Source organism: Choloepus didactylus, chromosome 22 (assembly GCF_015220235.1).
Source record: "Choloepus didactylus isolate mChoDid1 chromosome 22, mChoDid1.pri, whole genome shotgun sequence".
NCBI classification, from domain to species: Eukaryota; Metazoa; Chordata; class Mammalia; order Pilosa; family Megalonychidae; genus Choloepus; species Choloepus didactylus.
Window position 1 is genome coordinate 24,027,945 of NC_051328.1, and position 6,000 is coordinate 24,033,944.

Consider the following 6,000-nt stretch of genomic DNA (forward strand, 5'->3'; position numbering starts at 1 on the left):
AGAACCTGAGATAGAAATGTCCTCCCCTCCCAAACCTGCCAGGGTGCTCAGTTTGGCCAGGGCTGCTCTCCAAGACCAACAGCTGAGCCACTGGCAAATGTCTACCCCTCCAGCAAGTGCCTACAGGAGCAGACAAACAGGGAGACCAAAGAAGATTTATATATGTTAATACCTCCTCCATATCAAATTGAGATAACTGGGAAAATAATACCCCACTCTATAGAGAAGACCCAAAGAAAATTAGCAACCTATAACCCAATTTGGGCTAAAACTCAGGCCTTATTAAACACTTTAGTAATAGGACAAGAACAGAGACTAGTAATAGAAAAAGCAAAGCAGGAAAAAGATTGGGAAAAAAAAAAAGAAAATCCTGACAATCCTGACAACCCAGTGTATGCTATAGCAAAGTTAGCACCAGGAAGGGAACCTGACTGGAATTCAAACAAGGCTGATGACGGGGCTAAATCAGAGCATTATAAACAGTGTATTATTGTGAGTCTACAAAAAGGGATCCCTAAACCCATAAACTTACAAAAACGAATAAAACAATACAAGAACCAAGGAAACTCCCTCAGCTTTCCTTGAAAGAATTTATGCTACTTACAAATATAGATCTGAAAGGCCCAGAGAATGCCAAAATTGTAAATATAATCTTTATTACTCAGAGTTTTCCCGATATAAGGAGAGAGCTACAGAGAGCAGATGGAGAACTAAAATCACGTATCTCTAAAGTTTATTACAACTGGAACCAAGTTAAAAAAAAAGACCTGCACTTCAAAAGGCAAACAGCACTTCCAGGGCTCTACTCCAAAGAAACACCTCTTCTCTCAACCTCCACCAGGAGCTTCAGGTGACAATACAGGGGGGAAACAATTAATTAGTTCCTTATTAATGCAGAAGATTAAATAAAAACCTAGTGCAATTTTCAACCAATCAGCTACTATAACAGGAATGTCTGGTAAAAATGCAAAGAAACCATATCTAGAGCCGCTAGACTGCCTAATTAAAACCAAACTTTTAAAGCATAGCTTCCTGTACGTACCTAAAACGTCCAATTCCCTTGCTAGAGAAAATCCTGTTAGCCAAGTTAGGTGCCCAAATAACTTTTTTTCTAGATTGTTTATCAATAAGAGTGCCTCCAGGACAAACTTCTGCATTGCAAGCGGCACTGCTGTTCTCTAAGGAAGGCAAGTAAATCATTGCTATTCCAGAAGAAATCTTAAAAGCTATAAAATCGAAGACAAAAGCTAATGGAAAACATGGACATGCAAACTAATAATTCATGTAAAAATCCAACAGGCATGTACTCTACATCATATCAGAGAAGCAATTATTCCATTAACACAGTATGTGGATAATATCTTAATTATGTCATACCAGAAAAAAAATTATACTTCAAATTAGTAAGTTTTATATTTCTGTATTTCTGTTTTTGTGTGTGTCTAACTTTCTATTTGTGGCTGTCAATTCAGTGTATGTTTTCTTACCTCTGATGGTAATACCAAATTAACAAAAATTCTTAAAGGTTCTTTTCAAATTGGTTAAAGATAAATAAGTGCTTATATATATGTGTTAGTATATATACTGAAGTCCCAGAAATTAAGAAAACCAGCTTCTAGTGCTCTTTAAACTGCTGCCTTCCCACTCCTGGCTCAACCTAATACCCATGCGTACTGAAGACTGAGTGGGTGTAGAAAAAATTCAATCTTGTCATGCAGACCTATAAGCCTAGATACTCAGATGTGTTCACTCTAAGCCAAGAAGATTCGGGAGGCAGTATACTAGGTAAAAGTTCTAAGAACCTGGACTTTGAAATTCAAAGTCCAGCTCTGCAAGGACTGCTGGTGAAGGTCATATAGAAATCTAAAGAGACAAAATTATTTGCAAGAAAAAAGCTAAGAAGAAATCCTCCACATTCTTTCTGTCCCACCTATCCCTGCCCCCAAGGCCTTCTCCTGAACCTTAACCAAAGTCAAGCAGAAATAATAAAAAGTAAACCAGTCGAGGCAGCTGTGGGGGAAAGGCAAGGAGCAGAAAAGATGAGAAAGGTGTAGGTTTGGCTTAAAAATTCTTTCCATTGGGCCTTGAGATTAAGAGTGATAAGGCAGAAAGAATGTTAAAGAATAAGCCATGTTTTGTGTGGTTTGTCCTGTACTTCCCCAAATTAGAATTACTGTTTTTCTAACAATACTTTTGCAACAGTAGCTGCAGAAGACAAATCATTACTAAAATATATTTATAGTCTTGGGATGAGAGTAATTGAATAAAATCCAATAGCCAAATTTAAAAACTCTAATAGGTAAAGGAGAACATCTCTAAGAGCTATGAAAAGGTTCTCCTGGATTATGCTTGGGACAAATTAAATAATTACAATATATTTTCCAAAGACTGATAATCATTATGATTTTGAAGTTGTTCATAATTTTAGGAAAGTATAAAAACAAAGAACTTTTTAATGGTCAATGGAGGAAGAAAAAAAACAAAACTTTTTTTTACATTACTGGATACTATACTATCATCAAGAGAACTGCTTCAGAAATTGTACATATCTCGTTAAAATACTGATAAAATGGTAAATTAAAGAAAGCAATATTTCTAGAAACTATCCCTTATAAACTATAATTGTTAAGTGCAATACAAGCATATGATTTTATTCTATTCAGATATGTCTTCCCTAAATTTATACAAGTTTCCTGATAAAATAAACTACCATTATATGTATTAAATCTTTAAGACAATGAAAAATGTAAGTTTGCATTTAATGAATTCAAATTATTTTTTGACAAACTTTATTGTGTTTTATAAGACATATAAAAGCATTTCAAAAGTCTTTTCTTAAAGTATGCAGGTATATAAAGTATTCAGAATATGCTTCATTAAAGAGAAAGTATAATTTTGCCTAAAATAAAATAAATAGCTTTCACAGAAGAAGAAGAATTATATGACAACACCTGAATAAATATAGAGAGTTGCAAAGGGTTTATTAAAAACAAATTTTGTCATAGTCAATGCTGATTAAAATTTAATAAGCTATTTAAGGGTGTGGTTTTGTCCTAAGAGGAAATAACTGGGTCTTGCAGAATATAGAACAGAAATGTGTAGGGGAAAATCTAAATGAATACAAAAAATTATGAAAAGGTTTATGGAAATGAATATTTTATTTATCGTGGTCAATGTTGCCTAAAATTTAATAAAAAAACTTTTATATCAAACATTATATTCATGCAAAACTAAATTTTTTTAGTTTACTCTCTATTAAAATAATGAAATTTTCTTAGATCATTAGAATACTTAGGTGATTAAGAAAAACTTTTCATAACTTTTCAATTAAGAACAGATTATCTAGAAAATAAATACTCTATGTTAACATTTTGAATGAAACCCTAAAAGATATATTTTTATATCAAAAGGATTTGTTCTTTCACCTTGAAGAAAATAAGATGCTGAAAATAGTTTCACTTAATATATTATGAGTTGCATAAGAAGTGTCTGGGAAGTATAAAATTAAAAGGGATTTTCTAACCTTCTGTTGGTTAAATTTGGATGAGTGAAATGTTATTCATATATTTAGAAATTGTGTAAGAGTCTTAAAGACTTAAGTATGTTTTCACTGTCCATATTATGTCCTGATACTGATCTGTGTAATATTAGACAAGAGTATAATGATATTAATTATAGTTTTAGTTATTTTTAAAAATGTTATATGTCACAGAAACAACCAAATTTCTTTTATCAGTAAATAGTTTTACTCTGATGCTTCTCTAAAAATGCATGCAGTGAACTACAAGTAGGACTTCACCTTCAACAAAAAATGTTATTAAAAGAGAAGAAGGCAAGTCAACAAATTATATTCTACCTGTTAATCAACATAATACTGGTAAAAGTGTGAGGATAAAACAGAACGAAACTTAAGCTATAGTCTGTAATTAATAACCTCAAAATAAGCTAACTGCCAAATGTTTTATTATTTCTAGAAATCAGGGCCTAGATTGTAAGCTCCTACAGCAGCCATATTTGTTTCTAAGCTATTATTATTATTTCTAAATTCTGAGATGTTTCGCTCTGTGATTATCACCTGGTTGCTCCCTGGAACTTTAGGTGTCTGTGACACCTGAGACTCAAGGTTCTCCACCTCTAAAGATGCTAAAGAAGCAGCATTAATTCTAAAAGACAACTCCATGCAATGACTGTTAAAGAAGCTAAAAGAAAAAATCAGACTTCAATTGAGGAGGTGAATGGGGCTAATCTAATGAAAGACTACAGTGAATCAGAATACAAGGTAAGAAGTAATATTATCTGTATTTTAAAACTTTGATTTCTATGTGGGAACAAAAATGAAAAATTAATTTAACAAAAAAAATTGAAATTTTCTGTAATACACTATCTAGTTTAACCTGTGTAATCCATTCATTTAGGCAACCTAATTCAGCCTTATTTATCATAGAACCTAAGAGAATAAGATCTTGGTATTCTATACAAGTTAATGTAATAACCTGATACCTTTCAAGGTGTTTTAGACATAAAACAAAAGTATTTGCAAGGTCCTTTGAGGGAATGGAACAGGAAAGCATGAAACCATAGTAGGGTATTCCTACTATTCTTTTAAGCAATAAGAGGATCCCAGTTTACTAAAACTGAATCAAGGAAGGTCTAAATCTAAGATCCACTTCTTTTTTTGGAAAACGTAAATTATCCCTATCTAAACTTATAACAGGAAACCTAGATCCCACCCATAATAAGTCTGCATCCACAAGATTGGATTAAAAGAACATGGCTTTTGTAGAGGACACAACAGATTCAAACCAGTACATTCCACCCTCTGGACCCCCAAAAGACATGTTCTTTCCATATGCAAAGCACTTTCATTTCATCCATCACAATATCACAAAAGTTTCAATCATTTCAGTAACAATAGGTAAGTACAAAGTCTTATCAAAATCAGTTACAAGCATGGTTTGTCCTAAGGCAAAATTCCCCTCTGGCTGTGGGCCTGTAAAACTCAGAACAAATTATCCACTTCCAATATACAAAGGAGGGACAGTCATAGGATAAACATTCCCATTACCATAAGGAGAAATTGAAAGGAAAATAGGGGCCACCAGACTTAAACATTTCCGAAAACCCGCAGGACATACTTCATTAGATTTCAAAGTCTAAGAGTCATTCATAGAATGATGTTTTACCCCCGGGGCTTGAGAGGGCGGTAGGTAGTCCCACCCTTTCCAAAGGCTTACACAGCAGCCTTGCTCTCTCCAAATGCTGGGGTGATTGCTCCAACATATCCGTGCAATGGGGAGACCACCTTGTTCTTGGACCAACCCTTCAAGCATCTGGCACCACCCGGACTCTGCATCTACAGGCAAAGGCTCGCCCCTCTCTGAACAGTGGAGTGGTGGCCACACTTTCCCCAATCCCTGTGGAATGTGTTCCACCATCGCTGAGTCCTGGGGCACCAATACTCTTTCTGAATAATGGAACAGCCAAGCTCCCCTCAATTGCCCAGGCACCCAAGAACTCTTAAACTCACCCTATCCCCATGGTTGGGTGGGTCCGCTCTCCTGGCCCAAGGTTTCTTGACTCCAGACCTTAGCTTCCATGGTTCTGCCCTTGAAGTCATCCTTCCCTCAATTTGTCCTTTCTCCATCCCCTCCAGACCAGACCAGCAGTGGTTCTGTGTATACAGATCTCACAAAAAAAATGTGTTGGCTTAGCATGCAGCATACAGGGGTCAAAACCATTAGACAATAGGACTTTCCACAAATCCTTCCTGGATAACTCCATCTCCAATCCTGGCTTTTAATGAAATGCCTGGCTGGTTTCAGGTTTCCTTAAATCCTCACAGGGGACACTATCCTCTGGGGTCTCACTTTCTGGAAGCCCAGAATTTTCCAGACCATCAATTTCTGGTTTCTTTGTACCCAGGAGTTCAGTTCTCAGCTTCTCTCTTTCCTCTCACATTTTACTATAAGCTGCAAGGAGAAGTCAGGCTGCATTTCCTAC